The sequence below is a fragment of the Urocampus carinirostris genome, chromosome 3 (genome assembly GCF_059441175.1).
Source record: "Urocampus carinirostris isolate Australia breed hairy pipefish chromosome 3, RoL_Ucar_1.0, whole genome shotgun sequence".
Taxonomy (NCBI): Eukaryota; Metazoa; Chordata; class Actinopteri; order Syngnathiformes; family Syngnathidae; genus Urocampus; species Urocampus carinirostris.
In genome coordinates, this window is record NC_142351.1 from 16,185,805 (window position 1) to 16,198,663 (window position 12,859).

The 12,859-nt window shown below is 41.7% G+C and overlaps 1 long non-coding RNA gene across 1 annotated transcript; it reads right to left on the reverse strand.

The window, feature by feature from the left end:
• Nucleotides 1-421: 421 nt before the first annotated feature.
• On the reverse strand, nt 422-11,323 carry LOC148368929 (uncharacterized). The gene is made up of 2 exons (XR_015849959.1): nt 11,277-11,323; nt 422-746 (listed from the first exon to the last, which is right to left on the reverse strand). It is a non-coding gene; the product is annotated as an uncharacterized LOC148368929 (long non-coding RNA).
• Nucleotides 11,324-12,859: the final 1,536 nt, after the last annotated feature.

Genomic DNA, 12,859 nt, shown 5'->3' on the forward strand with positions numbered 1-12,859 from the left:
TGCTCACTGTTGTTTCAAGCGTTGCTCACCGACTTTGTGTAAACGCTCAGACCCGTGGAAAATTAGAGGGAACATTGGTTGTAACGTCTTTAAGTGATAGCCTAATTTATTTGGCTTTGTGCTGTCCGCTGCCAACATTTTCAACACAGCAAGCACACCGGTCTTTTCTCATCTCCCTCCAAAGACGAAGTGCTAATCTTTACCGAGTCTCTCTTCGCCTGTCTGCATCAGTGTCAAATATTCTATTAATGTGGTCACTTGAAACCCTTCTCCACTTTGTGTTTACACTACATACTCAATTCAATGATCATACTTCGTGCTTAATGTATTGCATGGAAGATAAATGCAAACACAACACTCTGCCTTTTAGAACACCCCTGCCCCCAATGTAGTGGAGGTGCCAAAGTTAAACGCGCCACACTGCGAGAACCACTTTTATTCATATGCCATATATTTGCAGGTATTCCTTTATTTATACATTTATTTATACATGTGGCAGGATCGGTTTTCCATACTCAGTTCTGGAGGGCCGTGGGGATTATGTTTCAAACAATGCACACCAACGCTCACAATGCTTTATCTTGGCAAGCACCATCTCCTTCTTCGTTATGCTTCTCGCTCCCTCTTTCAAAACGCCCACGCATCTCACTGCAGCTGGTTTCCTATGACCTTTGGGGCCCCTGCCACTTCCTGTCCAGGCTCTAGGGACCAGCCATCACTTTTCACAGTAGTGGCTGGGCTGCTTTCTGATGAAGAGCAAACGAAATGCTTAGAAAATGGCGTATCAATGCCCAAAAAGGTATGTTGGTTGGGTTAGTCGGTTCGGTGGTTAGTTGGTTGGATCCCTTAACCACTAGGGTTGTAAAGGCATCATTTTTTTGTGGTGCTAAAATTCGCCCTATGCTGTCTCAGTCGGATGCGGGGATTATAATTCATGCGTTTGTTACCTCCCGTCTCGATTACTGTAATGCACTACTCTCCAGTCTCCCAAAGTCCAAAATCAAGAGCCTTCAGCTAGTACAAAATGCTGCAGCGAGGCTTAACTAAGAAAAGAAAGTTTTATCACATTACCCCGATTTTAGCTAACCTGCATTAGCTCCCTGTTAGCTTAAAATGTGATTTTAAGGTTCTGTTGGTATTATACAAAATCATGCATGGACTTGCACTCCGGTTTCGTCCCACATTCCAAAAACATGCATTTTAGGCAAATTGGCCGGTCCAAATTGTCCCTAGGTGTGAATGAGCGAGCAAATTGTCTGTCCCTGTGTGCCCTGGGACTAGCTGGCAACCAGTTCAGGGTGCCCCCTGCCCACCGACTGAAGATAGCTGTGATAGGCACCAGCACCCCCGCGACCTTACTGAGGATAAGCGGTGCAGATAATGGAGGGATAGTATAATGTCGTCCTAATTTGCAATAGGGCACATGCGTCACATTTATATGGCCTATGGGGCCTTGAAATGCCTGAGCGTTTGAAAATAAATTGTCGAGAAGTAAAAAAAAACCACACACACTATGCCTGCTCACTACATTACCCGCGTACTAGAGGTAAGATCTTGGGCATAGGTATGAAATGTCAACTATTAAGACGGGCTGTACAAGGCTGGGCTTCTATCTCTGTTTTTTTTCTTTATGGAGAATCTGCACAGGAGGAACACAGTTCGGCGCACCTAATTTTACTCAAATAATTATTTGGATGATTATATTATAAGATTATTCTAAAGTAACATTACTTTTACTTAGGTAACACACTTCAGCGCTGCATTTTGGCGCTGCACGTACTTTAACTGAAGTGCAACTTGAGGTTTACTCAAATCAAGGTAATCGGTCGGGCTCGGGCTAGTCCAGGCTTTTATACCCAGGGGCTAGGGTTGTGTCGGGCTCAATATTTCAGGCCCAATCTTATCTCAACCGCATAGTGTGGCCTTACACTGCAGTGTTTCCATATCAATGCCAATAAGTGGAATTGAGAAATGATCTAAAAAATGTGTTTTATGATGTTTAGTCAATAAAACATAATAGTAGCAAAAATAATTTCAAAGTAACTCTAATGTTTATGGCTTGGATAAGTAATTAATCAAGGAATTGATTTTTGTTACATTAATAAGTCACATGAGGCCCTTTGAGGACAACCATTACGCTGATGTGGCCCTCAGTGAAAATGAGTTCGAGACTGCTGCAATAGGGAAAACTTTTTTTTTCAACTTCTTCAATATTCTCTCAAGCTCTCATGTATCACAAAATGTGGGTCAGTAGAACTGCTCCCATGGCTCCATGCGGTAATGTGAAGGGGTGGAGCCACGCTGCAAAACAGCTGTTTCACATCTGAGCCAGTGCAAGCTTTACCATAAGCTGCCACTTGATGTCGCTCTAAGACCCTTTTAGCTTCGTTTCAGCACTGCCAAAGTCTATTTGGGATTTATTCAACCTAGTGCCTACAAGACCTTTCCTCTCTATGAGCAGCAGCCATGTGACCTTGCCCAGTGCATGGAGGCTGAAGGAGCAGTGAGCCATTATCAGCTGCTCTGAAGGAGGACACACTTTCACGTGGCTCTCCTTACACACCACACGCTCACATTTTCAGATAAGAGCCACTGGAGCAGGAATAAGACCATTGATGGTGCAAAGCGGAAGCAAATGCATAGCCAGTGAGGCTGAGAGCCCAGTCTCATGATGTGATTTTAGCTCTGCTACAAATAGTTGATTGCAGAGTCATTGTGAAGATGACATTCTTCGCCACACAAGTTACAGGGTTGGGTAGGGTTACTTTAACTTGATTACTTTCAATTACTTTTGGATTACTCCAATACCAAATATGCTAATGAAAGACAAAAGAAACTAAATATGATTAAAATTACTAAATTTTGTGCAGGCTTGGAGTAACCGAATACATTGAACGTCAAAAATGATGTTGGCAAGCTGTTTGGATTTATTTTCATTTTGTTTCTGTCACAATTTATGTTAGTTTTGCCGTGGATCAAAGAGATCAAATCCAGGAGAGAACGCTTACCACGTGTTGTGAGTCATAATTTTATTCATATTTAGTTTCTTTTGTCTTTTATTGGCATATTTGGTATTGGAGTAATCCAAAAGTAATTGAAAGTAATCAAGTTAAAGTAACCCTACCCAACCCTGTGTCCCCAAAATGTATACACATTTTAGCAGCTGATAACTCAATTACCCATTCTTTCTTTGAAGACTGAACCTATAGAACTGAGTGAGGGCTACTGGAAGTATGAAAACACTTTCAACAAAAAACATACAGAGAGTAATCAACACAACCCAGAAGATCATTGGTTGCTCTCAACCCAGTTTAAAAGATACTACCGGGTTGCAATACCGTAGCAGACCTATTGACAACATAAAAGACAATTCCCACCCCGCCACCACCTCTATGAACTGTGCCCACTGGTAGGCGCTACAGGTCCCTAGAAACTAGGACAAACAGGCTCAAAGACAGCTTCTTCACCAGGGTCATCACCAAACGAACGCACAATACTGTAAAAACATATCTTGTGACATTCTTGAGTAAACGAACCTGCAAAACTGTAAAAGCATATCTTGCGACAATTTGGGGGGCGCCACCTTGGTACGAGTACCACTATGAGTAAACGCCAACCCATTAAGAATGAATAGACAATAAGCCACGCCCACAAGACGAAGACGTCACAACATGAGAAATGAGACCAACAACTATCTGAAGGCCCATCCCCCGTTGGGGGGACTGAGGGGAGGCATACAATCTGTGTTGAGCCGAGCGCCCCCTGTTGGAGAGATGTATAAATTGGGTACCGCGCGGTGGCCGATAGTATTACCCGGCCACCTCGGTACCAGTACCACTATGAGTAACCGCCAACCCATTAAGAATGAATGGGCTCGAGCCCATCCCAGCTATTTCTAGGCAGTGGGCCAGCCAGTCACAGGGCACACAGAGACAACTCACTCGCTCATTCATACCAAGGGACAATTTGGACCGGCCAATTAGCCTGACGTTTATATTTTTGAAATGTGGGAGGAAACTGGAGTGCCCGGAGGAAACCCACACAAGATCCGGGAGAACATGCAAACTCCACACAATAATGCTGGTAGCTGGATTTGATCCCATGACCTCAGAACTGTGCCGCGGATGCACTATCCACTCAGCCGTCGTGCCGCATCCTCTCACAGTTCAGATGTCCAGCTATCATCCTTTTCGTGTGGAATTTGCATGTTCTCCCTGTGCCTCTTTTATCTATTTTGTCTTCAAAGCCTTTGTTAAATGTTTTACCCTGGAGTGCCATCTCTAATGTTGTTGCATACAATGTTTTATAATTAATACAAATTACAATAAAGACAATTCTACTTCTAGACCGCTTAGTAGGTGCAATTATGTCTGTTAACTGGACCATTCTAATTTGAATGCGGCCTCATCACTCCACACAAACCTTGCATGAAAGCCAGGATCTTCATTGCATTTCCAAGTACCACTCACAATTCCATACTCTTCAGTCTGGATCATCGTCATTAGAATTTAACTTCTCCGTTGTCATTTTATGATGCGATGGACAAGTCATTTTGGAATGTCTACCTAATTAATGCCTGTCGCAAAGACTTTCTTGGACTGAGTTTTCCGTTTAACTTTTTCCTTTCGTAGGGTTTGTCGAGGTACGTCGTCTTCTGGAACACTGCTTATAGGCGGTCTAAACACTTCGATCAGCTTTAAACTTATCTCTAATTCAAGAGATGGTTTCTTTCTTAAACTCACTCCTAAATTTTCTTCTCACGTTTACTGTGTTTTAATACTTCCAGTAGAATATTTCGATACATTTCCTTGCTTCAAAGTCAAATCTGTTTATAGTCTATAATATTTTTAGGACATCCTTTGGGTTTACTTCAACTTTAGGTATTTTAAGACTTGGCTAATTTTCATATGAATATATGATCACAATGTTGCAAGTGCTTAAAAGGCAAAACTCAAAAAAGCTCATCATTAGGATGATTAGGAAATTTTAGAAAAAGGGGTTGTAAGTGAGGTAATCCCCCTTCCATGATGACCAGGCACGTTTTTCTTCGTATTTAAGCCGATTTACCACAACTGTTGTTTGGAAATTGTGTCAGTGACTGCGCTATTTGCCTCACACAGTGCATTTTCTTTTGCACAGGTTTGATTGAGAGTGCTTTGTAAAGTGAACACTTCCATAATGCCAAATGGCAGGGAACATATCCCACTTAGTTCGCTTGTGATTGTGAACTGGAGCCAGGTTAAGACTTGACAAGGACGACAAACACGCAAATGAGTTTGCTGAGTCTTTTTCTGACAGTTTGCGCAGAAATTCTTCGACAATATAAACCCACTGTTGCAGTAGCTTACTTGTGGATGGTCTCAGAGAATCTCTAAGGTTAACATGCTGATTGTGGAAAACCTGGGCTGGTGAGGTGATCTGTGGTCTGCAGTTTTTACCCAGAGTGACTCAGTCAAAAGTATAGGTGTCATATTTGACCCCAATCAGTCCTTTCGAACACAAGTTAAAAATATTATTAGAACAGCTTTTTTCCATCTTTGCAACATTGATAAAATTCGCCATATCCTGTCTCAGTCAGATGCGGAGATTATAATTCATGCGCTTGTTATGTCCCGTCTCGATTACTGTAATACACGACTCTCCAGTCTCCCGAAGTCCAAAATCAAGAGCCTGCAGCTGATACAAAATGCTGTAGCGAGGCTTTTAACTAAGACAAGAAAGTTTGATCACATTACCCCGATTTTAACTAACCTGCATTGGCTCCCTGTTAGCTTAAGATGTGATTTTAAGGTTCGGTTGGTAGTATGAAAAATCATGCATGGACTTGCTTCCTCGTATCTTTCAGATTTAATTTCCCCCTATGTCCCGGTCCGGAGCCTTCGCTCTGAAATCACTGGTCAACTAGTGATCCCAAAAGCCAAAAAGAGATCTGCAGGTTCGAGTGCATTCTCCATTCGGGCCTTGGTGCTGTGGAATGCTCTGCCCATTGAGATTCGATCTGCAACCTCAGAGGAACTGTTTAAATCTAGGCTTAAGAGACACCTCTATTCTACAGCATATGAATAACCTATATTTTATGTTGACAATATCTGTTTATTATTTGTTATTGCAACATCCTTTGCAGCCTGGTCATCCTAGAAGGGGGATTACCTCATATGCGGTCCATTCTCAAAGTTTCTACATTTTCCTCATGTTGAGGCTTTGAGTTTTTCCTTGCCCTCATGTAGGTTTTAGATCAGGGGATGGTGTAATAATTAGTCTGTGATTTGCAATAATTTGTGGTCTGTGCAGCCCTTTGAGACTCTTTGTGATTAAGGGCTATACAAATAAACATGACTTAATTTGACTTGACTTTTTAAAACAGTTGGATCTATTTTCTTAAACATAGACACGTTTATTTACAACCTTAATGTTTTTTTAATGTCGTTGTACAAATGTTGAGTCCAGATCACAAGAGAAAGAGTTGCTAAAACAACAATTTTGCGTTTAATTTTTTAAACAGGCTAAAAGTTCTGTATTGCTAACATTAAGCAATTTAGCTTGCGTACAATGGCCATGATCTTTAAAGAGGCTATGAAGAAACAGTGATCAAAGATTAGACAAATGATATCAGTTGGAGCAAGAAAAGCACATAATTGAATCACCTCAACTTCTCTAAAAATATCCGAAGGCGTTCTTAATCCGGTTGAAAGACATACTCCCTTCCAGGGTGTCAAGAGTGTCCCTGGCATCTGTACCTGGTGAGAAATACTCAGAATTCCAATCTAGGAGATGCCTCGGACCTTTAAATGTGGAAGAGTGATTGCTTCGCAGGGCACACAGGGACAGATAATTCGCTCGCTCACTCACACCTAGGGACAATTTGGACCGGCCAATTAACCTGACATGCATGTCTCTGGAATGTGGGAGGAAACTGGAGTGCCCGGAGGAACGCCACGCAAGCACGGGGAGAACATGCAAACTCCGCACAGGAAGGTTGGTAGCTGGATTTGAACCCATGACATCAGAACTGTGCCGCACACGCGCTAACCACCGGGCCGCCGTGCTGCCCTAACATATATTGACCAAATTGTGAATTTCAGCCCGGCTACTTCTTTATTACATCAGATCGAATTTTTATGACAGCATAAACAGCATCTATCCACCTGATATCCCTTTTGATGAAATATTAAAAAAACTACCTGTCAGGGTTGCCATGGCGCCCAATTGGCCCCGCCCGTGTGGCACCAGCTCCGGCTCGTTGACAGATTGGCTTCCCTGCTATTTAAACCCAGTCCTGTCACACTCCTTTTGTCAGTCCGTCAACGAACTTTTGCGTTGGTTTCGACTCGGTCCTGTTCCTGTTGGTATTTCCTGTCCGGTAATGTTCCCGTTTATTTTGTCCTGTTTAATTTCGGTTTTCAGTTTTGTTGCCGTCTATTTTTGTCCTGTTCATTATTTTCTCCAGTTTTCTTTCCCGTTCTAGTTTGTCCTGTTTTTTTTTTTTATATCCTGTTTCATTATCTATCCTGTCCGTCCCGTCCTGCCTAGTATCGACCCCATCTGTCCGATATCAACGTGGGCAATTGGTATCGATTTTGTCAGCCTCTGGCTTCCTATCATTTCACGCCAGACTGCTTCTTAACGTGCATGACTCCCCATTTCCCGTACAATAAAAGGCTCTTGTGAGTGACGTCACGCGTTTGGGTCCTGATCCTGTTCTGGTTCATGTCACTACCGGCAATAAGTGTTAGAGAGACTAGTTGTGTATACTCCACCAAGTTCCCCGGCGAGGGTGAACTGTCGGACCATTTTTCAATGAGCCCGACATAACAACATAGTTTCTCCTGAATGTGAGAATCAAACATGTTTTCAAAAGCCAACCGAGAACATGGTAGATTTAATGCAACATCATCTTATGAAAAAATGTCTTGTGTTCTCAAAGGGAATGTGCATACTCATCAAGTCCCAGTTTATGGCATTTTTAGACGTTGCAATTCAAATTGCCAAAGCATAGTTCTTGGTTGGGAAAAATCAGGAGTACAGTTGTAAATGAACAATTTTTTCCAAACTTACTTTGGAAAAGAAAAACAAGCAAGTTAACCGCAAAGTAAACAGGCCAAGTCTATACTTTCTTGTTATAATTTTTACTGGACTGGATTGTTTTGGCCAATATTTGCATTGTTTACACCTACATATCAAACACTGGTATCTTCATCTCACTGAAAGGTGTAGGTTGAAAGGGTGTATGCATGTACCGGAAGTGTTGGCCTTTAGTTATTTCCCTCAAAACTTTATGGACAATTGAAAACATTTGGAAAACCTTTGACAAACCTGTTTTATGCGGCAAACAGCTTTTCATGTATTCTTTACATTTTCTATCGCATGTAATCTTTGTTTGCAACCTTCAAAATTGACTAAAATGAACACCCCGCCAGTCGGCTTCAATCAAGCCAAATATGTTCTTCAATAGTCCTTATCTCTAAAGACATCCAAGTCCACTTAGTACAAAATTGTCAGAGCCAGAACAAATGGTAGACCCAAACGCGTAATGTTTACTCAAAAGTTCATTGGGAAAATGAGGAAACAAACGCCAGCGATCCGGTGCTTGCTGGGCGAGGGAAGCAAGCCGCTCACGGGATTGGAATGCGGAAGTGGATTTCCTGGGGCGGGAAATCGGAGCGTGGTCGAATGGGCAAAACGGGTCGATAGCCGGAGCGGGGGATCAGAGCATGGTCGGTGGTCAAAAACGGGTCGGTAGCTAGAGCGGGAGATCAGAGCGTGGTCGGTGGTCAAGAACGGGTCGTTAGCTGGAGTGGGAGATCAGAGCGTGGTCAAAAGGACAAAACGGGCCGATAGCCGGAGACAAACAGGGAATCAGGAACAGTCGAGTGGTATACGGATGAAAACGGGACCGACGGGAGCCAGAGTCAAAGTGCTTGCCTTGCGTATGCAGAGGTTCGCTGACGGACTGACAAGGAGTGATTGGAGTACTGGGTATAAATAGGAGGGGAATCAATCAGTCAACTAGCAGCGGCTGGTGCCAAACGAGCGGGCACACGTGAGTGCAATGAGTAATCATGACAAAAATGGCAGAAACAAGTTAAAACCAAAATTAATGTCTAACTTTTTCACAAGGTTCAAGATGACCTCACTAGCTTATCTTGAGCTGGTTTACTTGACAATTAAAAAACTTCTTTTCTGGTTTTATTATAAGTGTGTCCTGAAATTCCAATGTATTCATCTTTGTGGCATCCGTGGTGACCCTTAATGAGTCAGCCTTAGCTATTGACGGCTGCCTGGCCTACCAAACAAAAGGCATAAAGTATTTCAAATCAATTATTTTACATGCCCTACAGTGGTGGGTCATAGATCCCTTAACCACTAAGTTTGTAGGGGCCCCATTTCCTGTGGTGTGTCTTGTGCAAGTACAGCCTGGTGGAGCCCATCCCTCTCCAGTTTAACAAATGTTTCGAACTCGGGACCTTTAGCGTGTTGGCTAGATTACGAGTCCAAATCAAATCAATTTCTTCAAAAATGATTTCTAGGAAAGTAGAAAGTTCCAAACAAAACAACTCCAGCCCATCGCCTCTGCTGGCAGTCACATGAGAAATGCCATCCACAACACTGTTGATTTACAGCAAATTGAAGTCATCCATGCAAGCAGCCACCCTAGGGGACATTCTCTTCCACTGTCTTAGAGGAAGCTCCACTCATGATTTGGAGCACAGAAGAATAAGGACAAATACAAACATGAATATACAAAAGACCAAGCCAATGTGTAAATTTCAGATTAGGCGGTGTTGTTATAATGGCTGCTGTGCAACTCTTTGAAACTTTTTTATGATTAAGGGCTACACAAATAAATGTGACTTGACCTGACTAAATATTGGAGTATGATACAAACAAAATAATTGTCTTTTTTTTTTTTTACTGATAATTTTATTTTTTGATTAATTTCATGTTTTTGTACACTTTCAAAAAATCTGGGACCTGGATGCTCTTCAATTATCAGTTCTATTTGAATGAAGTTGTTAGTGACTAGTTTTAGCAGTGGGTAGTGTTACGGGTCCCAGATTACCCCGGTTTACCACCCTACAAGAGTGATTCAAACTGGCCTAGGCCTCACCCACAGGGTTTCTGTGAAATAAGGAGATTGTGTGGATCACTCTGCTTGAATCCATCCACTGATATGATTTTAACCACTAGGTTCATATAGGCACCATTCCATGTGGCGTGTCTTGGGCAGGTTACAGCCTGGTGGTGCCCATCCTTCTCCAGGCCAACATATGTTTCCACCTGGTCTCGAACCATGCGCTACCCACTTCACTAATCAATAACAGACATTCTCTATAGACAAGTCAAATATCCAAACAAGGTAACCAACAAAAAAATAAGCGATTTCCCTGTGTTAAGCAATGTTTCACACGGTTCCATTACTCTTTCTGTCAAATCCCAACTAACTATCTATCTATCTATCTACCTTGGTCATATCCCTCAAGAGGGGTGACCGACAGCAAGACACACACATACAATAACAAAGACAATAAAAGGGAAATAAATAGAAAAAAAACACACACAAACATTTTTGGACCATGGCCAACCCATTTGCCCAAACAACCAAACAAGTTAGGCACCTCGGCACCTAAGTTGGTCATGCTTTCGTCCCTCCAGATGAAATGGGACACCAGAAAGCGGCCATGTCACTCGGGTCAGGGTGACACAACACACTCTTTTGTTCAACAGCAGGGCCCGACAGCTTTCACTGGTTTACCCCTGCTGCATCATACGGGTGCCCAGCCCATCCTTAAGAACGCGTCCACAATCCCACTATCCTTTCACAACACCTCTCCACTCCTTTCTATCACCAACAAGAGCTCTAGCTTCCATTGTATTTAGACATCTTTCCTGCAGTGCACTCATAACACCATCTATCCACGTCAATCGCGGCCTTCCTCTTGGTCTCCTTCCATTGACTTCTGCTCTGTAGATCCTCTTCAACATTTGCTCCTCATCCATCCTATCCATGTGTCCAAACCAACCGAGTACTCTCTTATCAACACGCTTGCTCAGTTCCACGACTACTCCAGTTTTGTCTCTCACAATTTTATTTCTCAATCCATCCCAACTAACACTTGAGGATAAAAGAGATAAAAGGGGTGAATCTGAACTGTCTACTTATTTAGTGAACACTCCTTTTTTCAATAAACTGCTAAAAACTCAAAAATAAGAACTCATTGCTACACAAATGACAATACTTATCATGTAAATTGTTAGTGTATAAACAACCTACTAACCTGTAAAAAAAAGGGTGATTGTGTGGACCACTCTGCCTGAATCCATCCACTGATATGGTTTTAGCGGAAGTGACTCACGCCGTAAAGCACACAGGAGAACAGATACAGCACAAAGGTTCCTACCCCATGACAACACACTATAGCAATACTGTAAATTCTGTTTGGTTTTCTACCATGTACATAAATAGATGAAACAATTGAAATTGTGTTCAATAGTTTTCAAGTAAATCATAGTTCTTCCGCTCATATATTAGGGTATTACAACAGCAATTTGGTGTAATGAATATGTCGGTTGGCCTCCTGTCAATTGTTTATGACTCATAAAGGCAGTGGTTGATTCTTTCTACTGATGAAAAAGATCACACTTCGAAACCTGTGCACAGCCTGATACTACTCTCAACTTCGCTCACAAACTAGAAAATGGATGGAAATCGATAAGATAACCACTCTTTACCACTCTTAATAAGCGCTTCTCAATTCCTTTTTATATAACTAACTAAATAAAAAGCATTGTACAACACTGCATTTGAGATTTTAAAAGTTAGCATAAATAGTACAATTGATGAAAAGTCATAGCAATGGCTTCCCTACTAAAACAAATAATATATATATATATATATATATATATATATATATATATATATATATATATATATATATATATATATATATATATATATATATATATATATATATATATATATATAGGGCAGCACGGCAGCGCAGTGGTTAGCGCTTGTGCAGCACAGTTCATGTCATGGGAACCTGTCGTGGGTTCATCGGGCAGTGGGCAGGGGACACCCCCACCCCCCATATATAATGTAGTGAAATTGAAACTTATAGTAGGTAAAAATATATGTTAATTGTGCTTGAATCAAATCGATGTTATTGCCCTGGAATCTATTCTTTGCTTCACCACCAATTGCCTCAAAGCGCTGCTTCTCAATGAAGATGTGACAGCCCTTCGCAGCGCCCATGGCTACTCTTTGAGTGTATGGCTTAGTGTGTGAGTGACAGGCACACTAATGCACCTATCCCTACCTGGCCTGGTGCTGCATCCTTCCTGCCAGACAGAAGAGAAGGTCAAATGTATACACACATCCCTACCAGAAGCTAAAAATGACAAAAGCAAACAGGATGTGCAGCTCGGTATGGACGTTTATTATTTCCGCCACAGAAAAGGAAAATGCCTGGTTTAATTTGTGTGGTAAAGTGGTCTGCTACTATGGCAACACCACTAATTTCCATAAAAATTGTGATAAAAACTCACCCAACAAAGAGCAACAAGCTGCAACCATGAATTTAAATATGTTACTATTCCTGAACAAAACCCAGTAAATCCGTTGTGTCAGTGGCAACAGAGAGTGTGACAGAAGTCAAGTCAAGTCACATTTATTTATATAGCCCTTAATCACAGAAATGTCTCAAAGGACTGCACAGGATTACAATTACAAAATTGCACAATTACCTGATCTTAAACCAATGATGCTTTATTCGTATTACTGGGATTTATTATTAAAATAATTTCTCTAGTTGCCATTTTTATACATTTTTATTGTTTATTACATTGCCGCTTTTTTGGT